Source organism: Hakea prostrata, chromosome 1, assembly GCF_041222555.1.
Source record: "Hakea prostrata isolate BN-2017 chromosome 1, UWA_Hpros_2, whole genome shotgun sequence".
NCBI classification, from domain to species: domain Eukaryota; kingdom Viridiplantae; phylum Streptophyta; class Magnoliopsida; order Proteales; family Proteaceae; genus Hakea; species Hakea prostrata.
In genome coordinates, this window is record NC_142600.1 from 28,181,546 (window position 1) to 28,207,465 (window position 25,920).

At 38.4% G+C, this 25,920-nt stretch overlaps 2 non-coding genes across 2 annotated transcripts; both read right to left on the reverse strand.

Moving 5' to 3' along the window:
* Positions 1-20,662: 20,662 nt before the first annotated feature.
* Positions 20,663-20,750, reverse strand: LOC149028600 (small nucleolar RNA snoR118). The gene has a single exon (XR_016171361.1). It is a non-coding gene; the product is annotated as a small nucleolar RNA snoR118 (small nucleolar RNA).
* Positions 20,751-20,808: 58 nt separating this feature from the next.
* Positions 20,809-20,882, reverse strand: LOC149028601 (small nucleolar RNA R66). Its single transcript, XR_016171352.1, has one exon. It is a non-coding gene; the product is annotated as a small nucleolar RNA R66 (small nucleolar RNA).
* Positions 20,883-25,920: the final 5,038 nt, after the last annotated feature.

Genomic DNA, 25,920 nt, shown 5'->3' on the forward strand with positions numbered 1-25,920 from the left:
TAGATTCACTTTGAAAAACTGTTTGGTTATTGAATCCATGAATTTCAAAATGGATAATTTTCATCTGGATGAGATTTGGTCCAAGTCACTTTTAGTCCACTTTAAGTTTTCTTTTGCACTCCCATGTGGTTTCAAGAACTTATTAAATAAGGACAAGCTTAACAGAAACCATTAGTTTAATAATTTTTGTGACAAAAATACCCTTGTTTTTTTTTATTTTTCCGATTTTAAGGGGGTTTTCTTGCTTTTTGTTGAACTTGACGTCAAAATTGGTTGACTTACACGGATGCAAGTGCACAAATATAGATCCTAGTCAACTAATTGTAATCTAATATTGTTCCTTCTTTGGAAGTGCAATCTAATATCCGACGAATTCTGAAATCATTTTCTTATAAGAAAATGTACTTCTATATGCCATTGTTTGATCAGGAGATTTTTTTTTCAACTGTTAACACTAGCCCCATTGCTTCATCATGTAGTAGAAGTCGCATATCAGATAAGATACTTTCCTTGCATAACATTTTTTTTTCGCTTTATTGGTAGAGAAGAAGTAACAAGCCTAAAGCTAACTGCCAGAGTGTTAAATTCCAACAATTCAATCTACAGCAATCTAACCATAAGATCTGTCAATAACTTGTAGCTTCATCCGTATAAACCACCTCCCAAGTTCAATACAAGTTTCAGGTCAATCAGTCCACAAGAAATAAGTTTCCCAAGTTACCCATCAAGCTCCCTAAAACGCTGTGCAGTTCAAGGAACCAACATGTGATCAATCGGCTTCAAATTCCATACTTGTTAGTCTTATTTTTTCAACTAAATATACCCCTGATCCTTGGGTTGATCTGGCCACTTGTCCTTGTCAAAATGAAGAAGTTTTTCCCACTCCTCAAAATTAGACAGCACTGTTAGGACTGTTAGGTGTAGAGAACTTGCAACTTGAAGACCAAAATGAAGAGCCCGAATGAGAATTCTGAACCCAGGCATTCTTAATGGCTGCAAACCAATAATTAATTTCATCAAGGATACATCTAGGATCAACCAATCTGTTGGTAAGTTGAGCTCTATTCCTTGCTGAACAGAGAACATAGGAATTTAGCTCAACGATATTAAAGATCCAAGATTTCGCCTCCCTTCCTTGAATTTTTAGATTCCCAAAGAAACCCATACTACAAAGTACAAGTTAGATCTACATCAACCCAACCATCAGAACTATACATAACTTGAAGCATCATCCACAAAATTCGAGCCAAATTCAAGTTAATCGGACCACAAGAACCATATTTTTTGTATGTCTACTCATAAAGCATCAAGTTAGAACTTAAATAAAATAGTTTAAACAAATACATCATAAAGCTTCAAGTTATAACTTAAACAAAATAGTTTATCCAAACAAGTTTCTGGGTAGATTTGATCCAGTGGCAACAGGAACTTGCTCATCCAACATTATCAACTTCTCTTCATCATCATAGTCCAAGAAAATATGGGCTTCAACTTTGTTATTGATGAAGTAAGTCTTGGCTGCCATTCTTCGACGAACATCGAGGCTAGGAATTGCTTTGAGTGCTTTTGTAAGCCTTTTTGACATAGTTGGGAGATTATCCGATTCCACAAACATGTCAAAGGCATTAGCAAACTGCTTGAAGGGACTTACTATCTTATCAACTACAGTCTTCACCTTCTTCTTCTTACTTGAAGATCCCTCAGCAGCCTCTGATGTTGGCCTACCTCGAGGTGTCGACCTTCGACCACTCGGGGTTGGTTGAGCATTTCCCTCTCCATCAGTCTCTAGTGTCATGTCAGCCAAGTCCACATCATCAATGCCTACGGTAGTTGGGTGACCCGAATCTTGACCTCGAGCCACAATGCATGCTGTTCAATGGAGGAACTATGCTCTTACCAGTGCCAGCTTTCCTGTTTGATTATTTAAATTGAAGTCATCCATCTAATAAAAAAAGGTGAATAATTTTTTATGATGTGGTCAAATTACATAAATCAAAATAAAAACCCAATATAACTAACATAGGCTGATGTAAGATCACTCTGTTTTGGTTTTCCCCTCCCATTATGACTTTCCTAATTTGTATCTTCCATCTCTCACTTAAAATCACTCTGTTTTGGTACAAAGCCAACAAGAATATAAGGTGTTGGGAGTAGCCAGGCAACAAAAATAGGATTGGAAACTTGGAGGTGTCAATCCATTTCATATCATATCCATTGATACAAATTGTTCTATCAGTATTATGGAAGGATAAAGTTATTTACACAAGTCTATCTAATGAGATTTTTAATCATTTAAAAATATTATATAAGAGTAATTGACTAATTAAAATTACTTAAACATGTGTACGTGTGGGGACTTAGTAATAGAGTACCGGTAGAATACCATGACACTAGTACTAGGCATGGTCCTACTGTAGATAGGCAATACGTAAAACAACCAATTAAGCACTAAACCTAACAAAGGCAAACCAAAATTCTCAAACTACAGGAAAAAAAAAATCACCCTAGCTACATGAAGAATACGTGAATAATAAATAAATAAAGCAACTAAGGAGAATAGTTGGTAACCTTTCCATCTTTGTTAGAGCTGCTGAGCAAGGTAAACAGCAGATAAACAGAGGGTAAAAGCAGGTACGCCCAATACCCTTGGGTCTTTTCTGTCAAGTGCTTTTTAGCCACAATCTTTAGATACTTATACCAGTTCTATGGAGCTTTCACTATTTATAATTCATAAAATGGATTTTTTTCTTCCTCCTTTTAAATGAAAGACAAATATAGTGTCGAATTCTTGTCATGGAAAACTAATATATGACGACACATATAAAATGCTGTGGGGAAAAATAGGGGCGACGTTTGTTAGAATGTGTGAAAAAATGTATTTCTCCACAAATGAATATGTTGGGAATTTTAAATATGTCTAAGGGCAATTGTAGAAGTCAAATATTAGGCGGTTATAAAATATGAGGATATATTTTAGTAACTGCCGACCCATTATACACATTAATGAGATATAGGATTTGTTGGATGCTCTCTCTCTCCGAAAAACGCAAGAAACGAAAGGAAGGAAGAAAAAAGTAAGTCTTCTTCTTCTTTAGTTTGATATATCTTGTTTGATTTAATGCTCTCGACCATCCATCCACAACGGTACTTGGGTGGGTTGTGGATTGCATTCTCTATCCCCGAGATTAAGGATTTGCCGGTGACGGATTGCGTGGAGGAACGAGTACGTGGATCTTTTCTATTATTCATCTGTATTTTCTTATTTTGGGATTAGTGAATCCATGTAAGATTTTATCATTTTCCTCTGTAGAATAATTAATCTAGAATATCAGGTTATCTCCCATGTTAGATATAGAGAACCAACATTGGCATCAAAGCCAAGTCCCCACGTTTCTTTGTTCCTCCCAAATTCCATTTGGATAAAAAAAAAAAATAAAATTATCTAGTTCAATAATAATTAAACAACAGAATTCGGGATATGAAATAGAATTAAATCTCTAGATTTATGAATGAGAAATTTATACCTGTTTAGTTGTGAAAATCTCTAAATTCATGAAATCTAGAGATTCATATTTTTACACTAAAATAGATTTATGGGTATGAGGTGAAATCTCTGGATTTCACTTCTATAAAAACTCTAAACATTTGAGCATTCATAAAAATCACGAGTCGACCAAATAATTTTTCAGAAAATAAATCCACATCTTTCATTACACAGATTCAGGTTAACTAAACAGTTAATTTTATGAAATATAACTCCATAGATTTGAAATATATAGATATGAAATTTCTAGGTATTTGAAATCTCCAGACTCATGTAACCAAACAAGCCCTTAGGTGATGGAATTTGAGCCATTCCGTTCTTGGGCACAGCTGTTCAGCAACTCTTAGTGCAATGGGTTGGAGTTCCCCTTACTGATGCCACCTTGGTCAACTTTGAGGACAAGGTTGTTTTCTATGCGGGTGGGATTGATACGACTCATTTGCAGGATGAGGACACCCCAATTGCCAATTCACAAGAAGGCCCACGAAGGTCCAACGCAAGATTGAAAAACCGTCCTTTCTAAAGGATTGCACTCTATAAATCAGTTTAGTGCTCTATAATTCCATTTAGTGCTGAATTGTAAGAGATTAGTTACAAAGATGTTATAGAACTAAATCTGAACCCATGCAAGTAGAAGCCTCTGGAGATTGTTTTGGCTATAAATGTAATAAATTCCAAATGCAAATTATCAGTGAAGTAAATTCCTCGTTAATTTCTCCTCAATCTCCCCTGTCTTCTCCTCTCTTCTTTGTTCTAATTCAGAAAAACTTGCATCTGAGGCTTTGATATCTCCCTTGTTTCTGAAGATCTCGTTGAATTTCAGTTTTTCACTAAGAGTAATGATGTTATCTGGATGGTGTGCGATGGAAGAAAGAAAAAAAAAATGCTTGAGAACCCATTGACAGCTATCTTTCAAAAGAATAAGGAGGACATGTGTTTGTTATAGGGAGGTTCAATGGATCATAATGTCTACACTAGTGTGATTGTGGCCCTTGTGGCTAATAATTTACATGATTGGTTACATAAGGAACTCTATTAATTAATATGTCTGGAAGTGGGTTTTATGGCAAATTCCATCTGTGCTCTGTCGTATTGAAGAGGTGAAGTGAACCGTGCATGTATGTGTTCATTAACAGATGCACTTTCCAGCAAGCCTCTATCTCGTCCATTATTATCGTTCCTTCTTGAGGAAAAAGGGGATTAGAATACTTTTGCTTTTGCATTAACAACTTGATAATCCAACTTCCACATGATATTCATTGTGGGCAACCCATTCACAGGCGAAACCACATTTTGAATCATTTCTAGAAACTCAAAACAGCCATGAAAATTTGATTATAAACCAGAAACCCATTCTAACCCACCAAGCTTATATTACTTATTAGCATCCATGGAAAGAAGACTGTACATCACCATGTCCCGAATGCTGCCCTTTAAGATCCAATACTTCCTCAGAACACCTTCCTTCTGGAACCCAACCTTTTCCAGGACCTTCTGAGACCCTAGGTTCTCAACATCCACAAGAGCTTCAAGTCTGACCAAGTGAGGCCACTCCTTGAATATGGAAGACACCACCAGCTTCACAGCCCGAGTGGCGATCCCTTTTCCCCAGTACTTGGAAGCCAGCACATAGCCCAACTCACCTCTGCAATTATCGTGGCCGGATCCTGGAATGACTAAGATCCCACCGATCGCCCGGTTGTCCTGCAAACAAATGGCTTTGAACCAAGGGTGAGGGATAATGGTCTGTTTGATGTAATCCAATCCAGCATCTCGAGAGGTATAGGTTTCCCAACTGCAGAAACGACTCACTAGATCGTCCGTTGCCCACACCATGAAATCGTCCAAGTCTGAGAGTTCAAAGGGCCGCAAAGAGATGTTGGAGTAGGAATTCTCCTCCTCCCTCTTCTCTTCGTTTGGAATTGAAGCTCCCTCCATGATCTGTGATCTGTGATCTGTGATCTGTGTTTAGTTTGAGAATTGAGTTTGGATTTCAAATTCTTGGCAATCCTACCCTATTAATAGACCTGTAAAGAGAGGAACAGACGAGTAAGGCAAAGAAAGAAGTCAACAACAACGGGGTGTAACCGGCTTGACGGCCAAAAGCAGACAAATTTGACTGTTCCGAAGCGTTTTAGACAAGTAAACGTGGTCAACAAGAAACAACACCCACTTGGATAATTGGATTACTGCTTCTTGCCTATATCTGCTGGCCGGGTCTCCATTTGGGCTGTTCTCTATGGTTCTTAGGGAAATTGGGCCGGAACCATTCGGCTTCAGTCTTCTCAACGATAATTTACCCTAATACATGCACACGACAAGATTTCATTTCATTTGCCTAAATACTACATCTATGGTAGAGTTTTGTGGTGTTTCACTATCAAGGACATGGAGAAACCAAATTACAACCAACCCATCTCAAATTGATGAGAAATGTATTTCTAATAAGGTGGAGACAAAATCCCAAAACCTAGAAAATTTACTAAAACTGACATTGGACAACAAACCTATCCATAGTCATTTTGAAGGTCTTGACTCTTGATGATCTTCTATCCATACTGACACTGTTCTTTTGGGACCACAGAGTGTTTTGTTTTGATACAAATTCTAGAACGTTTTAGCTTAGTAAAATTAAACTTTGACAAACAAGTGTACTTTAACTCAAGAGGCTTGATTCAACAAATGGCGCTTGATAAGGTAAAGTCAAAGCGCATCTTTTATTCTTTTGAATTTTTAGGCTGCTTGATTCATTAAAAAGTTTTCCAATAACATTTTTTTTAAAGTCTTCAAAGTAATTTACTTTGTCTTAAAAAAGAAAAAGATAATTACTATTGCCTCCAATCCTATTGTTTAATTATTATTTTATTTTTTACAGTTTTTGAGATTATTAATCCAAACTTAGACTTTTTTTGTAATTACTGATGCCTCTTGCCATTGAATTATGTTAGTTTAGTGATGATGTGGCATTTTTTGATTTATCTAAAAAAGTAAAAAAATACCAATAAGAGTTTACTTACTTATAATTTATATTGAATTATATTAGTACTCCTAGTAATTAAGAAAAAATTACCCATAATTAAACAATTTTATTCTCCAATCAAACTAAAGAGAGCAAATAAAAAAAATAAAAAATCTGTCAAATATAAAAAACGAAAAATGGTATTTTTTTATATTTTATCTTTTATTTATGGCTTAAAGTGTAGCTGAACTAGGGGTGTCAATTTTCAACCCGAACCGTTAAAACCGCACCTAACCGGCCCGCCCAGAAGCTTGATGGGCTGTGTTTGGGCTGAACAACCTCCGCTTAAGTTGATGATGTGGCACTCTTCCTTGAAACCACGAACCCGAACCAACCCGTTATAAATACATAAAATAAAATAAATCTAAATGTAAAAGCCAAGAAAACCCCCAAGTTTATATTTGTTTTCTTAATTGTTTTGCTTTGGAATATGCAACAAGCAACCCCAAAGCCTTCGCCATTTGGAAGATGGGTTTAGTAAATATTTAGCAAATGGATTATCATTTGAAAATCTTTTAATGCTTTATTTTTTATCCATTTTTACAAGTGTTAAGAAGGGAAAGGAGAATAGGCAAATACAACCCACTAAAATTCATCAAGATGCTAGATTTCTTTTGTATATTAGTCTATAATTTTTACTTCTTTGTAGAAAAAGAGTTTTTGGTTTAGAACACCCAACATAAGAGATTTGAAGAGAACTTAATGCTTATATGTGTTTACATGCTTTTGATAAATTCCCATCAACAAAGTACTCACTAGTAAACCCGAACCCAAACCGTTAGTAACCCGATTCGAAACCGTTAGCCCAAACCCGGCCCGAAACCGTTATTTTCTTAATGGGCCGTGTTTGGGTTGAGTGCTTTTCAACCCGAAACCGGTCCAACCCGAACCGTTGACACCCCTAATTCTCGTTGACATCTCTTTCTTCTTTCTTTGTTTCTTCTCTAATATAGTTCTTCCATAGGTTCAACACTTTCTTCTTTCTCGATTTCTTTTCTAATATAGTTCTTCTACATATCCAAACTTAATGAACATAGATAAAAGAATTTTCAGAGCCGATGGAGATGGAGAGGGAACAGAAGAAGAAGAAATTTAATCGTTACTCTAACCACTAGTGACAATTGAGCCTTTTTTTTTTTTTTTTTTTTTTTTTTTTTAATAATTTTTAAATTTAACCGGTAATAGAAGGTTATCTTAATTAACACATAAATAATAAGATAAAAAATAGAAATTTTATGATCACACATCCGTTCAGCTACCCCTTCGGCCCTTCCCTTTATTTATTTCTTTTTAATTTGACATATTGTCAAATCTTAGAAAGTTCCTATTTTCAATCGAATTCTATTTATTTACTTTATAATTTGACATTATTAATTTTATAAAAAGTTTTTGATAGAAATTTTTTTTGGTGAATCCAAATGATAAGAATAATATATATATTTTTTAAAAATGAAGATAAAATTATTTTTTTATTTCTTAATTCTAGAAGGGCAAAATAGATATTAAACATCAACTATAACAATCTCTTAATAACGTAAAAATTGAGGGGGGCAATAGTAATTTCATAAAGAATAGAGTTCTTTTAAAAATTAACTAATAGTACAGGTGGACAATGGTAATTAATTTACACAAGGAGATGAAGTTGAGTTTTTTCATTAGGCTCACTTAAGTGAGCCCAAATTCTTGTTTACCCACTTAAGTGGTCAACCATTTCATGTTGCCCAATTTGGTGAACTTGAAATATTACAAAAAATCCAATGATAGTTTTCAGTTAACTTTAAATTTAAAATTACCATTTTGCTTATGGAGTGAAAAGAAATATTTTACAAAACTTCATTTATATGATCCCTGTTCCCTCTATTCAATTTCAAATTCTCACTTTCGTTTCATTGGATTTCAAGACTTCCTCCAACTCCAATTTACTCCACCACCTATAAACCCTCACATTCATTCCCAGCTCATGCTACCCAATATATTGTATAAGGGTGTAGATTTGGACCACAAAGGATTTTGCTTCAGTGTTGCATAATAAATGCGCTATTATGCAACACTGAGCTGCCTACGGTCCGGATGAAGCCATCTCACCAAATAAAATCTCAACCATTGAAGATCACATGTGCTCTTGTAACCCATTTAAGTAAGCAAACCGTTTGACTCAACAGCAAACCCAACCCAGCCTAACTCGACCGGACCAAACCCACTCTCCTAGTTTCTTTAGTCTGTATGAAGTTGTTTGATCTTCCTCGACGAGCTTTTCCATCTTTATAGTTTATCCTGTCATAATACGAGCGTGAACAAGCAAGAAAATCTAGGGTTTCGTTAGGTGATCTGGTTAATCTTCTAACTTGGTAGTGCAATCCGAGTATGGTTGATCAACATGTCTGAAATTCCTGAGAACTCGGAACAGGTCTTAGAATCTCCAGGTTCTACGCCCACTGGAAGCCAAGGGTTGGATGGGAACAGTTTAGGTACTGGATTTGCAGAGCTTTCTGCGGAATCTGCTACGTCTCCAAATCCAAGATTGTTATCCGGCGATGGTGTAGGCTGTTTTGTTGAGATCTCTGAGGCCGTTGATGGGGAGAACCAGCAGAATCTCACATCTGAAATGCCTGCTGTTTTGTTGAGATCTCTGAGGCCGTTGATGGGGAGAACCAGCAGAATCTCACATCTGAAATGCCTGCTGTTTTGTTGAGATCTCTGAGGCCGTTGATGGGGAGAACCAGCAGAACCTCACATCTGAAATGCCTGCTTCACCCGAGGAAGAATCAAGCACCCAAACTGAACAAACTTCTGATAGTCAGCAGGTAACTGTGGTATTTGACAGTGAAATGGCGAGTGGTAATGGAAACGAAATTCCGGTTGAGGAAGAATCCAGGAGGAGTGAGGGATTCATGCCTGAGACGGAACAAATTGCGGTAGTTGACCCAGTTGACAAGGTATGGTTACAATCTTAAATGGAACTCTCAATTCTTCATTTCTTTTACAACTTCTGATCCGATTTCATGCGCTTCCATCTTCTTTCTTCTTTGAATTGAAACTTCCATTCTTTGTTATGCTAAATGTATTTCTGCTTCTCTAAGAAATTTCAAAACACATGAATCCTTTTGGTCTGGAGGATGAGCATCGTCTCCTCCGCCACAGGATGAAGTGTCCAGGGAGCTACTGCTTCGTTTCTTCATATTTGGTGGGTTCTGATGATGAGATGTGGCGGCCATTTCCCCATTCCCACCGTTCATCACAAATTGATAAGAAGAAGTAGAAGAAGTAACCTGGTGAACAGGCTGCATTCCCATATTGCTTGTCGTCACTCCTATGGGTTGTCGATCGAATGCTCGCAGGCTCCCCGATCCAATGTATACACGACATACACTGTATTTGAGAGAGGTTCGGTCCGGTCGAGTTAGGCTGGGTTGGGTTTGCTGTTGAGTCAAACGGTTTGCTTAGTTAAATGGGTTACAAGAGCACATGTGATCTTCAATGGGTGATATTTTATTTGGTGAGATGGCTTCATCCGGACCGTAAACAGCTCAGTGTTGCACATTTATTACGCAACATTGAAGCAAAATCCTTCTGGAAAACCCTTCATTCCTCAAATACTTCCCTCAAAAGCTGCAACAAATGAGAATCTCTTCGCGGTCTCTTACCTCATTAGCTCATGTGGGCTCTCCAGCTGCCATCTCTGCATCCATGAGGGTTCGTTCTGAATCCTCTGAAGGACCAGACTGACCTTGAGTTAGGCAAAACATATGGGAACAACATTGAAACCGAGTTGACTGATGAACCAATGAGTGAGATGTTTACCTTGATGGGAGTTAACTCACCAACCACCCTTCGCTTGACCGGGTTCACAGCAGGTCAACTAGTTCAGGTTCTTGTTGATGGGGACAGCACCCACATTTCATCAGGAGTGAGGTTGTCAAATATCTAGATCTAACGGTGGAAGTTGCAACCAACATATTGGTGGTAATTGGTGATGGTAAATTGTTAGTATGTGAAGGGTTAATTAGTAATTTCACACTTACTTTTTCAAATTATGTTGCTATTTTTCATGCACATGTGTTACCCATCTATGGTGCAAATGTAATTTTAGGTGTACAGTGGAGGATTCACATCCTCTGTAATTCTGTTTCCTGCAATTCCCTGTAATTCTCTCATAGGATTGTGTTGTGTGGCATTCATGGTACCGTGTGTCGGCAATATTTCGCCGACACACGGCGATTATTCGACATGTCACTGGGGGCGACACGAAACCCCCCAGCGATGCGACTTTCACACTTTGTCGATGATAAATCGCCAAATTATCGGCGATATATCGCAGACGATCGACTATTCGAAGAGTTCGGCGACATGGCATCTCTGAATCGTTTTTCCCCTGGAATCTGAGCAAGAGACTAGAGCAAAGAAAGGCAAGAGAAAACGATGCTGCCCAAGCTTACTGGTGTGGTCCTGATGGAAGAAGAGGGCAAGGAAGGAGATGCAATTTCTTGGACTAGGGAAAACAGTGGCAGCAGCAGTGGCGTTGGAGAAAATAGGGATGACATGGTTCATCTCTCTACGTTCAAATCAATGCTTGAAGAGGACTAGTACGTTCACAGTGGAGGAAACCCATCTCACCATGGCTTTTAGAGCATCCAAAACCACCAAGATATGAAAGACCTCACCTTCTCTTCAACCCTACTGCAAGTCTGCAACTGAGAATCTGCTGCTACAGACTCTTCGCCGTGCTCTTCGCCGTGCTCTCCGTCGTCCGTTTTTAACCTAGACCCATCTCAGGTACAGTCCTTCCCTATGAAATCCTGCTGGTCTTCGCTGCTCAATGAAAGTTCCTTTTCTTTTTTGGTTTTCCTGTCCAACAAGGAGAAAAGAGAATGGAGAGAGAGAAGGCAAGAGACGTTGGGGAGAAAAATCTGGATTGTTGCAGAAAAATCTGGAATTTTGCAGGGATTTTTGCGTGTTGCTGCGAGGCTGGACCCACACGATTTAATATTTTAATTCTTTAACCCTTTTAAATGTCGGCGAAATATTGCCGACATTTAAGGGTTTCGATGGTTTCGATGGTTACCGACACCGATTTTTTATCCGACTTTTCTAACCTTGGTGGCATTTAAGTAATCCAATGGTTATCCAATTTAAACTAAATTTGAATTTTATTTAAACCCACCCATAAATTTGAATTTTATTTATCCTCTAGTTTGTTGGGTAACCTTTGGATTACTTAAATGCCACATGGCACAATCCTACGAGGGAATTGCAGGGAATTGTAGGGAAAGGAATTACAGAGGATGTGGATCCGTACAGTGGATGGCCACATTGGGACCCATCATCTTTGACTATCAAAGAATGACAATACAATTTGAGGATGCCAATCAAACAGTTCTATCAAAGGGAGCTACTTATAATACTCCCATGCAAATATAGTATGGGCTTAGGAAAGTTGTTGAAGCCCACAATTATGAAATGCTATTCATATTGGATCTGGACAGTCCAGGTGGGAACGCTAAGCCCATCACCAATGACGAATTAAAAGCACTATTAACCCAATATGCTTCTATGTTCGATGAGCCCAACAAATTACCGCCCGTTCGAGCTCAAGACCACTGCATTAACTTGCTATCAGAAACTGAACTGGTGAATGTCCAGCCTTACAAGTACCCTTACTTTAAGAAATTTGAAATTGAATGCAAGTGGCTATGGCTACATATCGGCATGATTCGCCCAACCGTGAGTCCATACTCTTCATCGGTGCTCCTTGTTAAGAAAAGAGATGGAACCTGGAGATTTTGCATCGACTACAGGTGTAACACCCAGCCCAAATCTAGCCCGGAAACTCTATCTGTTTTGGGTGAAGTCGGGTTTTTTTGTTTAATGTTGACTTTGAAGTTTGACCGTGATTTCAGTTTTACTATCTTTGAAAATCTTAGGAAGATGTCTTTGTGGGCCATCTCAGTAGAGGATATGGTGTTTGACCCAAAACCCATGGATATTGATGATGGTGTTTTCCTTATGGAAATCTTATTTGATTTGGAGTTGAACTTCTCGTTTGTGAAGAAGAACTTGGTTGATGGACCTAAAGCTTAGTTGGACCTGTTTTGAAGACATCCCTCCATACTAGGTAAGTAGTATGATGTGTTGAAAGAAGTCCATCCAAAAATATTGAAGTTAGGCCCATTAAATCCCTATTTTTGAATAAGCTGTCCGAGCAGTGGCATTTTGGTAAATATCTGTTTTGAAGATTTTCAAAAGCTTTATTTCCTTTAATTTCGTGGTAAACTATTCCCATTATGTTTCTAAACCTCTTGATAGTGTGGGATCGACCTTTGAACTTCCTCTTTGGCAACCAATCAACCAACAGGGTCAGTTTGGTCAGTTTGGTGAAACCCTAGTAACTCTTGAACTCTTTGTGCTATTTAAAAGGGGGAACTCCATGTGTTTCACTCTCAATCTGTTTCTAAGCCTTGGGAGAACGTGGGAAGATCCCTAGAACCTCTCCTTCTAAGCCAAGAAAGATCCTCAAGTATCTGTTCAGGTTTCTTCAGCGGGTTCTCTTCTAAAAGGTTGGTATTCAATTTGCTTCTTCTTTAATTCATTCTTTCTTCTCTACTTCTGATTTTCGGATCATGAGAAGGGTATTACACTACTGTAATGACCTCTTCTTTAATTCTTTTAACCCTAAAGTGAATCCCCCAATTCACTCTATGATCTTGAAGCCATATGGCGATGATCCTTGAATTTGATTCCACCAAAGCTCTTAATGATACTTTCCCTAATTTCCTACCTATCTTTATTATTGTGGTGAATGTCTCATATTATTACCATGACCTTCCCTTGTGTCCTCATGATTGAGGAGTTGATCCTTGTTTTTCCTTGGAACAATTGACAACCCTTCTATTTTCTATTAATTCTTTGAACTCTCCCCAAAACCTTTCTTGATTGTAAATTCTTTGTTTCTCTTTCCTAAGGGTGAATCTTTATTCTCCATAGTCTTTTCGTGGGATACACGGATTCTTGTTAGTAAATCCCTAATTGTATGATTTGAATTTATTTTCCTTCACTTTAATTGAGAACCTTATTTTCTCTCATTGGTAGACCCTTCCTAATTCCATTCTTTATTTTGAAATACTAATGAGATATTCCTTTATTTATCTTGGATTGTTTTTGTGAGGATTAATTATGGGTAACTCTCATGGGAGGTAACCATATATGAAACCCTAATGTTCTTTTATCTGTTGGAAACTCCCCAACACTTTTTCAGATTGTGCATTCTTTGTTTCTCTTTCCCATGGGTGAATCTTGATTCTTTGTTTCTCTTTCCGTGAATCTTGATTCTTTGTTTCTCTTTCCCTTGGGTGATATTTGTGTTAACCTAAACTTGATCACTATATTTTCTTCATGATCCATGTTTAACCTAATTAGGATTTCTAATTATTCTTTCTTCGTTCTTATTCTTGATTGAGATCAGGAAAAAGATGATGCATCCTTGCAACCATCTATTCCATGATCTCATTCTATTCTTTGAGATCTATGATCATCATCATGATCTTAACCCTAGCTAATAGATTCTTGAAACTTTAACCCTAACCCTTGAATGATCTTTCTGGAAACCTCTTGTAACCTTCCATGTGAGGGAAACCTCATGGGTAATGTTTCTGTTAACATAAACTAGATTTCCTATGATTTCTTGTTATTTTATTGATAACAATCATTCCCTCTCTTTTTGTGATCATAACCTTTTCATGAGCCATATGTTATGATGAAACCCTAACCTCTTTGTTACAAACCTATTATGATTGATTTTTCGGACTATGATCTCCCCCATGTCTTCATTTGGGTTAGGTTGTACTTGGTCTTCAACCCCATGAGCAAAGCATCCTTGTATAGCAATATACAAGGGGGCGGTTGCTAATGGCGGTCGATTGAACCAAGCGACCGCCTGGAGCGACCGCCCGGTTCTGTTTTCGAGGTTTTGCCCTATTTTACCCCCTGTTCGTTATAAATAGCATCCCTCGCCCTATTAACGCATTATTATGTTCGGGATTGCTATTTTGGGCGATTAGGCGGCTGTGGAAACGTGCGGGATTTAGGTCTGAAGTGCTGTTAATGATATGAAACATTTTTTCTTCTATTCTTGGTGATTCTGATTAAGGTAATGAATCTGCATCTGCAATTCTCTTCTTTTAACCTCTAATTGATATGAACCCATTCCCTTTTTGTTAGTGGTTACCCAATTGATTTGTTGTACTCCCTTTCCAATGTTCTTGATGAGATCCTGTCCAGAAACGAATCCCTGCATTTGTTAATGGATGGATCTAGTCAAGGGAAAAGTTTCTGGGTAATCCATTTATGATAATTGTTAGGTTTCTTTTCACCTAGTGTCTCTTGGAGTGTTAGATTCGAGACTTTGGCCATGATCACTCGAAATCCGGATTGAAAACGGATGATCAGAAGCCTAAGTTTCGGATTTGAAACTCTCTGTTTTTGGGGCGGTCACTAGTGGCGGTCGCTCAACCTAAGCGACCGGCTCAAGCGACTGGCCGGTTTCCAGTATCTATGTAAGTTTGATTTTGGATTTGTTTTGACTCTTGACTCTTATACATTCTTGTAATCCTATGCCTAGGTGTTCTCTGTTTCAAGTAGAAGTCTTATAATAGTTTATGGAATTCAAGTTAGAGGAGTTTTACATAATTACAGGTAAGGACATGCATTCTTATTTATATGCAATTACATATACATGATGATTCTGTTGTTCTATTTACTATTCTTTGATCATGTATCTTGCTGTAATTGTAGAAAGCATGTAAATCTTATTGTATACTCGCTGTTTGTGGTATTCCTTGATGTACTTCATCTTTTATGATATTGCACAACTGTTCATGGTATGATAAAGAGTGATTGTAGTGTAGTTGTGATGGAAGGGGTATTCCTTTGGGATATCTTAGCTTGGGATATCAGAAGGTTGTGGAATGGGACACATGCCCGCCGATGTCTCCAAAGACTATCATGATTACTAGATGACATACTTAGGAGTGTCTAGAATTGCATGGCTAGGTACCCCACATGCTATTACCCTTTCGGCAGGGGAATTGAAGCCGGGTGACCCGTGACAATAGTGACGTGACTATGTTTCATCCAACAGCGGTAACCAGTCCGTGCGGAGACTCAGTGGTCCACTATTGGTCATGTAATGGTAGGGTTGCATATGTTAGGGTTGGGCTCATGGACATCCAAGGAGCGGACCGGGTGTCGCGAGGAGTCATGAGAGCATCCGCCCCAATAATATGTGGATGACCATAGGGTTAAGGAGTGGAGTCCAACAGAGGTAGCCAGTCCGTGAGGATTCTTACTCCTAGGTTGCGAAGGATACCGAACCGAGTTGGTTGGTGCCATAGGGGAAGTATCTCGAACTTCATATAGTATGTTACCATTATGACCTTGCATTGGATTAGAAACCCCGACATGCGCCAAGTACTCATTGCCAATGGTCGTGGTGAGAGAGTGTTGACTTAACCCCCACCATGGTTTGAGAGCCGGTGTGGACTTACCCCTTTGCCCAGGATCCCTACAGAGGTAACCGGTCCTTGCCGGATCGAGTGATGAGACTTACCCAAAGGAGGGCTGGTGTATATGTTAAAGCATGTCAGCTGTTAGAGACTTGCATAGTTAGATCTTAGTAGCATTCATATTTCGCATATCATCCATATCATTTCATATGTGCATTCGTGGATTGTATTGACATATATATGAGAATTGTTTGTTCCTCATCGAGTTCGTTGGAACTCATTCCTTTCATTGTATGTATTATATAAACCGTACTGAGATGGTTGCACAACGTCGAAAGTTGGAGATGATTTGTATGAAAGAGCCTTCTCGTTTGAAGCTGATGTGGCACAGACAGTGATACATGAACTTGCAGAGCATGAAGCCTCTTGAAGATGAAGATTATTTAGTTATTCTTTTTGCTTCCGCTGAACTCGATATTACTTTTGATTCTTGATTTTCCCTCTTTCGTTCGTTCATGAATATTTATTGGAGTATTTGGACTCCTGTAACTTTTTTATTAATTATTGCACTATTCTTGCTCTTGATTATCTGTATTTGTATTTATTATTATTGATAGACTAAAACCATGGATCCTGTGACGGTTCGCACCCACGGGTTGTCGGGCGGTTAACCGGGCCTGGCGGGCGGGGTGTGACAACAGGGCACTTAACGCGGTGACAGTTCAAGATCAATTTCCGATTCTTACCGCAGATGAGCTCTTTGATGAACTCCATGGATCAACTTTCTTCTCCAAGATGGATCTATGCTTGAGCTACCATCAAATTAGGGTTCGGCCATAAGATATCGGGAAGAAAGCCTTCAGTACCCACAACGGTCATTATGAATTTCTTGTAATGTCGTTTGGACTCACTAATGCCCCGTCAACCTTTCAAGCTGCCATGATCTACATCTTCCGGCCATACCTGTGACGAATCATGCTTGTCTTCTTTGATGATCTTCTTGTATACAACAAGTCTTGGGCATACCATTTGTAGCACCTGGAGATTGTTTTGGAGACTCTACGGTCTCACCATCTCTTTGCCAAATTGAGTAAATGCACCTTTGGTGAAACAACGGTGGAGTATTTGGGCAACATAGTGACACGAGATGGACTGACAGTCGATCAAGATAAAGTTGTAGTATTTTTGGCAGGGCCAATTCCAACAAATTTGAAAGAAGTCAGAGGATTTTTAGGTTTAACATGGTATTACCGCTGGTTTATAAAAGGGTATGCTAGCAAGTAGCGTCCTTGACTAATCTTCTTCTCAAAGGAGCTTTTCATTGGATGGATAGTGCCACTCAACCCTTCCAACGCCTCTAGCAAGCTCTGGCGTCTACACCCTTACTGGCTCTACCTAATTTTGAACAAGCATTCTTAATTGAAACAGATGCTTTAGGGTTTGTTTGGTTACATGAATCTAGATATTTGAAATCTCTGGATTCATGAATGAGAAATTTATATCTGTTTGGTTGTGAAAATCTCTAAATTCATGAAATCTAGAGATTCATCTTTTTACATTGAAAACATGAATTTGTAGATTTATGGGTATGAGGTGAAATCTTTGGATTTCACTCCTATAAAAGCGCTAAATATTTGTGCATTCATAAAAATCATGAGTCGACCAAATAATTTTTAGAATGAATCCACATATTTCATTATACAAATTCAGGTTAACCAAACATTTAGTTTTATGAATTATGACTCCATAGATTTGAAATATATAGATATGAAATCTCTAGGTATTTGAAATCTCCAGACTCATGTAACCAAACAGGCCCTTAGATGATGGAATTGGAGCCATTCCGTTTCAACATGGCAAACCAATTACTTATTACAGTCGCAAACTCGACATGTGCAACGCTTGGGCACAACGTTCAACAACTCTTAGTGCAATGGGTTGGAGTTCCCCTTATTGATGCCACCTGGGTCAACTTTGATGACTTCACAAAGCACTTTCCCCACTTCAACCTTGAGGACAAGGTTGTTTCCTATGGGGGTGGGATTGATAAAAGTCATTTGCAGGATGAGGACACACCAATTGCCAATTCACAAGAAGGCCCACGAAAGTCCAAACGCAAGATTGAAAAACCGTCCTTCTGAAGGATTGGACTCTATAATTTAGCTTAGTGCTCTCTAATTCCATTTAGTGCTTAATTGTAAGAGATTAGTTACAAAGCTGTTATAGATCTAAATCTGAACCCATGCAAGTAGAAGCCTTTAGAGATTGTTTTGGCTATAAATGTAATCAATTCCATATGCAAATTATCAGTGAAGTTAAATTCCTCCTTTCTCCTCAATCTTCCTTGTCTTCTTGATAAGCATGCATTTATCATTATTTATTTGATTTATTTCCCATAATTAATTAAAAGAGAGCTAATTGATTATTTTTGTGTATTTTTCATAAAAAAAGGTGATTTTGGTTATTAGAGATAATATGGAGTACAGTTGGCAATATATTAGATATTGGTGGATTTTAAATCATGGCATTCAATCTTGCTGCCCAAGAAATTTTGAAAAGTGAGATCTTAGCTAAATTGGAAACAAGTGGAGGTCTAAGGAACAAAATTGGTAATAAATTTGCAAATCGGGTAAACATACATACCTTCAGTATTTTGGGCATATCTCTCATATGAGCTCGGATTGATGTGATTCAAGATGCTATGGAACGATATCGAAAATATCTACAACTTTCTAGTTTTGAGTTTTCCCAACATCCGAACGAATAAAGGTCTAGATGGGTAAAGAGAGGGAATTCATTGTATGTGGGAGACATAAAAGAGAAGCCAGCCATAGAGAAGAAAGGGAGACGGCAAACATGGATCTTGGCTCTCATCTCTCTCATTGCTAAAAAAAAGACCACATCCCCTCTCTCTCTCTCTCTCTCTCTCTCTCTCTCTCTCTCTCTCTCTATGTTTCATCTTTATTTGTCTTATGAACTTTGTGATAATGAGTAGTTAGATCCTTTTCTTTGGGACGTAGATGAACCATGCTTATTTCATTAATTTGTTTATTTTATATTTTCAATTGATTGTGTTTGAGTTTGGCCAAAGATGTTTTATAGCTCAACAAACTAATCGTGCAATGCTTCGGAGAAGGACGATAGTCTTGCGAAGATAGGGCATACCTAGAAAGACCATTCTTAATTTGCTTTGACGTGTAGAGTTATATCGGTTAGGAAAAAACATTAGGGATTCGAAATCCTAAAGATCTTCACGTATTCATAGTTGAAGTTTTTGCATTAATTAACAGATTTAGTTTAAATTTAGTTTTGTTGAATTCAATCTTAGTAACTTAGCCTTTTAGTTCCCTATAGTTCGACCTTATACTTTTTGCTAGTTAGATTAGTGTAAGATTTTATTTTTGATTGATTAGCGACACGATCAGTCTTCTCCTCTCTTCTTTGTTCAAATTCAGAAAAATTTGCATATGAGGCTTTGATATCTCCCTTGTTTCTAAAGATCTCGTTGAATTTTCACTAAAAGTAATGATGTTATCTGGATGGTGTGCGGCGGAAGAAAGAAAGAAGGAAAAAAATGCTTCAGAACCTATTGACAGCTATCTTTCAAAAGAATAAGGAGGACATGTGTTTGTTATAGGGAGGTTCAATGGATCATAATGTCTACACTAGTGTGATTGTGGCCCTTGTGGCTAATAATTTACATGATTGGTTACATAAGGAACTCTATTAATTAATATGTCTGGAAGTGGGTTTTATGGCAAATTCCATCTGTGCTCTGTCGTATTGAAGAGGTGAAGTGACCCGTGCATGTATGTGTTCATTAACACATGCACTTTCCAGCAAGCCTCTATCTCGTCCATCCGGATTTTGGTTGGGAGCAGCTCCTACGTGGCATTGCTCCCAGCAACTGACGCTCAAGATTCAAAGTTAAGTTCTAAATTAAATAACAATCATTGATTTAAGGCACATGCAAAAAATCAAATTTTAAGTGGGATTGATACCGATTTTTTAGCTTCTAACTCGAACCACAATCGGTTCGTTTGGAGCAATGCGAACCAAGCTGCTCTGAAATCTTCTTTTCATACCTTCTTCTTGGGAATCCTCTGCCGCCGACTGCTCCCAAGCAAAATCCGATGGTTGGAGGGATAACAACAATGGCTACACAAGCTGCCTCTCACCAACTCGTACCGAATGAAAGCACTCCGGTAAACAACAAATACAACTCTCACAGAAAACTCTCTCAAGCCTCTTAAACACCAGTTGCAGTACTTCTCTGCAACATCTAAGACAAACCCACGCCCAAATAGTTACATGTTCAACATTTGCTCCAAATTTCACCAACCAATCTCTATTTTAGAATCACAGAATTAGCCCCAAAACTAAGCATCAGGGAAGTCGAGCAATGAGGAGGTTTATCTGGTTATTTCCATTTGCAGTTGCAGAGATATTATTGCCGTTCAAATAGTGAAATACATTCAGGAAAACCAGAAGAAACCAGGAGAATTTTGAAAGGGAACATTTTGAGTTGAAAGCCAATGCTATACTTGAAACAACAGGGGAAAAACTCAGGAAAGAAGGAAGAAAAATAGATGGTATTAAAGGATGTCAGAGATAGCTTTCTAGGCTGCATTTCCATCAATTAACGCAGATTTAAATATGCTCAGAGCCCAGTCCATACTTCATCATTCTACATGAACCGATCCAAAAATAATTTTTTGAAAAAAGAAGAAGATAGAATTGCATCCGGAGTCCTCAGATGCAAATGCTTGTATTTGACATCAAATTATTTATTAGGTCTCAAAGATTCAATACCATCATAGGACCCTTAAATCATACCTTTAAAATGCAGAGAGCAAAGAGAGAACATCTGCAATGGGATTTAAATTAGACAATAAATATTAAGAAAGAGTTACTACAAGATATCAATCGCTGCAAGTAGAAGGAATGTGATTCCGCAGCATTAAATCTAAGATTAAGAGGAAAAAAAGAAAGAAAAGAGAGAGCAAACAAGAAAAGTCAATCCATGGATCTTGGAGATCTTTAAATTCTTGAGAAATAGGGGTTCTGTATCAAGCATTGCTGTTCTCAAATGCTTGATAGTACAGAAATCTTGCGAATATGAACGAAGAAGTGAAACACAGAAACTATCCGAAAAAACAGAACACAGCTATGAAGTATGTTCCTTCACCAATCTGGCTCCAAATTTTCGAAACAATCCAAGAGTCTTCGAAGATCCCTTCGGTGGAGACTGGTCGTGATTAAGATAACTGCTACAAACATTTTCTGGCACAGAGGAAAAAAAGAAAAAGAAAAAAACAGAGTCGCCGGAAAACAGTCGGCGGTGCATGGAGGATTCCCAAGAAGAGGGTATGAAAAAAGGATTTCAGAGTAGCTTGGTTCGCAAGGTTCCAAACGAACCAAACGTGGTTCGAGTTAGAAGCTAAAAAACCGGTATCGATCCCACTTAAAATTTGATTTTCTGCATGTGCCTTAAATCGATGATTGTTATTTAATTTAGAACTTAACTTTAAATCTTGAGCGTCAGCTGCTGGGAGCAGTGCCACGTAGGAACTACTCCCAAGCAAAATCCCATCCTGTTATTATCGTTCCTTCTTGAGTTAAAAGGGGATTAGAATATTTTGTTTTGCATTAACAACTTGATAATCCAACTTCCACATGATATTCATTGTGGGCAACCCATTAACAGGCGAAACCACATTTTAAATCATTTTTACAAACTCAAAACAGCCATGAAAATTTGATTAAAAACCAGAAACCCATTCTAACCCACCAAGCTTATTACTTATTAGCATCCATGGAAAGAAGACTGTACATCACCATGTCCCGAATGCTGCCCTTTAGGATCCAATACTTCCTCAGAACACCTTCCTTCTGGAACCCAGCCTTCTCCAGAACCTTCTGAGATCCTAGGTTCTCAACATCCACAAGAGCTTCAAGTCTGACCAAGTGAGGCCACTCCTTGAATATGGAAGACACCACCAGCTTCACAGCCCGAGTGGCGATCCCTTTCCCCCAGTACTTGGAAGCCAGCACATAGCCCAACTCACCTCTGCAATTATCGTTGCCGGATCCTGGAATGACTTGGATCCCACCGATCGCCCGGTTGTCCTGCAAGCAAATGGCTTTGAACCAAGGGTGAGGGATAATGGTATGTTTGATGTAATCCAGTCCAGCATCTCGAGAGGTATAGGTTTCCCAACCGCAGAAACGACTCACTAGATCATCCGTTGCCCACACCATGAAATCGTCCAAGTCTGAGAGTTCAAAGGGCCGCAAAGAGATGTTGGAGTAAGAATTCTCCTCCTCCCTTTTCTCTTCGTTTGGAATTGAAGCTCCCTCCATGATCTGTGATCTGTGATCTGTGTTTAGTTTGAAAATTGAGTTTGGATTTCAAATTCTTGGCAATCCTACCCTATTAATAGACCTGTAAAGAGAGGAAACAGACGAGTAAGACAAGAACAAAGAGGTGGGAATCGGTTTGAAGGCAAAAAGCAGACCAATTTGACTATTCTGCGTAGAATCGTTTTAGACAAGTAAACTTGGTCAGCAAGAAACAACACCAACTCACTTGGATTACTGCTACTTGGTTATCTCAGGCCGGGCTTCCATATGGGCTGTTCTCCATGGTTCTTAGGGAAATTGCGCTGGAAGCATTCGGCTTCAGACCTATCAACTACATACTCAACTGCATCACGCACCCAATGGATCATTTTGGCAGAAAGTTCATTCTAAGGTCAATGTCTTGCTGCTGGGCTTGTTATCAAATTCACAAAAAAAGACAAATGTCCACAGTTCGAATCCTTCTGTAAATTCAAATTATCGCTTTGAAACGTTTGCTCAAGAGCCAGGCAAAACTTAAATTGTGGTGTTTATTACACTAGCCTTAAAAAAATAAAATAAAAATCTAATGTTAGTTTCTATTAACTTTAAATTTAAAATTATCATTTTGTCCATGTGGTGATGAAATATTTTACAAAACTTCATTTAATTTTTTTCAAATTTACAATACAACTCTCTCTTGTTTCAGTTTTAAATTCTCACTTCCATTTCATTGGATTTCAAGACTTCCTCCAACTCCAATTCACTCCACCACCTATAAACCCCCACACTCATTCCCAGCTCATGCTAATCCAATATATTGGATTTTAAGTTTTGAGTTTTTTGCATGGCGCCCCCTTAAGTGGGCGCCAAATTAGTGACTACCCCTTAAGTGCATTAAATTCTACGGAACCCCCTAGCCTAAAGTGTAATATTCCAAGTTACCCCCGATACACGCGAGTTGCGTAGTTGTTTGTTAAACCAACCCAGGAACCACCCCCCCCCCCCCCCCCCCCCCCCCCCTGGGGGGGGGTGATGTGTTTCCTTCAATATGGAAATGTATGTGTGCCTGAGCTCGATTATCATGTGAAGAGAGACTGTTCTTCCGTTGGAAATTTCAAACTTGGTAGTTCTGTCTTTTATCTGGTGCTTAGATGATAGATTTGAGTGATTCAACATACCAGGAATTCCTGCTATTGAATCTTCTCTAATTTCTTCAGTTAATTGGTTTACACCTTCCTTTTTGTAGTTTTGTCCTTTGGTCCACATATTTTCAAAATGCTTTAGAGCAAGAGCTTGAGTCTTTCTGCAATACATCATATCTGCTTTGTTGGATGTCTTCTCTGTAATCGATATTTAAATCTAAGGGTGAGGGTAAAGAATTCTAGAAGCAGGAAGACTGACTATCAATTGAAAGCAATGGATCCTTCAATTAAGATGTTCTATTCATATTTTGTTTCACAGACTCACCAGAGGTAGCTCTAGGGTCCTCACACTTAAATGGCACAAGTTCAACACCACTAACAAATCGATCTAGGAATCTGGAAAAATGATCAGATGAAGACCTCACAGGCCCATTATACTTGGACTGTGATGCATCTGGTGTCGAAGTAGTGACTCATTTATCATTTTTTTGGCAATAGATAGAACTACAGATTCAACTCTTTCATTAATTGCTATTCGGAATAAAGAGTTTGGCAATAGAAAGAACCATAGATAATAAACATGCCATTAGAATAAAGAGACCAGCAGGTAAAGCAATCGAACAATAAGAATGCCTAAAACATAAAGAACACTACCTTGGATTAGCCAAGTTCAACACTGGCCTAATCACTATATAGGCAAGAAGCTCTTTGACAATATAGCGGAAGAAAGAGCCTGTAGTACTTGTAAATACTAATTTTTTTTATTATTATAATTATTATTTATTTTAAATTTTTTTAATTGTTTTTATTTTTACATTTTAAGGGTTTGATCGCCCACGTATGAGAGGGGGAGACTTGGATATTCAATCGAGACTAAACACAAAGTATACCAACAATCATTTCATGGTCTGGCTTTGGGGGAACTTGGACTTGCAAGCTTAATTGGGGCTCCCTACTCTGAAGAGGAATCCCATAATATAGGGGAACAACACAACCTATGTTTGATGCGGAGGAAGTAGTAATTGGTAAGGATTTGTTAAACCTAGTTGAAGGAAAATTCTCAGAGGAAAAGGGGAACTCTTGGGTTGAGGTTGGGTTACTATCAGGAGTGACAGGATTGGTAGATTTCAAACCCACGGTTATGGGTCTCGTAAAGGTAGAATAACGAGGGATTAGTTGTGGACTGTTGGTTCGATTGCCTGATTGTAGAGGGAGTGATCCTTCAGTCGTTTTGTCTAGAACTCCGAGATTAGCAGAGGTGGGTTGATCTTGCACGCTGGGGTTGAGGTAAGATCTTGGGTTACTGTGTCCTTGGCTCCTCGATGCTCTTCTCGGAATGCAACCTAGGTTAAGGGTGGCTGACCAAAATAGGGAGAAAAGGAGAGACAGACGAATTACACATTGAGTATCTTCTTTTCAAAATACCATCTGTTAGCAAAAGATTTCAAGACTAAGCCAAATTATTCCCCAAGAGACAACAATCTCATAGCCTTGGAGATTAACAAGGAAACGAGTGAAAATAAAACACCTCACTACCTCAGAGTTGGCCTTGAAGTACATGATTTCCTCTGCTTTCAAGACAACAACAATAAGCAGCTTCTCTTGCCATTCTTTGTTTCTCTTAGTAGAAGGACTATGGATCTCATCGGCGACATTTGCCTTGCATACAGTCTCGATTGACTTTCCATGTCTCCCCTCTCTCATAGACCCTTCGTCCGTCTCCATCTCTCACAGTCTCGCTTCTATTGCGAGTTGAGTGGTGAGAGAGATTGATGTTATATGAGGGACCTCATTTTGTAAATTAGTAAATTTAAACCCTTAAAATGTAAAAATAAAAAATTAGTATTTACAAGTATACCCTCACCATTTGATTCTCAACCGTTCGATCATATTTTGTTTACATGGCGCAATCAGCACCGTCGACAGCAACCAGCAGCGGCTACTGCAAATAAAAATCCCACTACGGTGAGCCCATCCATCAAGTGCTGCAAAACCTATATATATACAAAATAAGAACATCACCACACTTCTATAACAAGTGTGGTTAATATCAATTAAATCTCTCTATCCTTGTGGACACTGACTCAAGGCCATTGGCAAGGGAGGGGCGGTGGTGGGATTTCTAGTGAGATGAATGATGATGGGTGAAGGGAGCAAAATGAATGGAAATTAATTGAGGGGTAGTTTGGCCTTTACACTCTATCAAGGGTATATTGAACTTTTGACAAGCCAAACTTAAAGGGGTCAAACATTTTGACCCAGGGCGTAACTTGAAATATTACAATTTTGGCTAGGGGCACTGTAGAATTTAATGCACTTAAAGGGGGCATGCAGAAAATTCTAATAGTTTCCTCACGTGGACGAAATTACCACTTT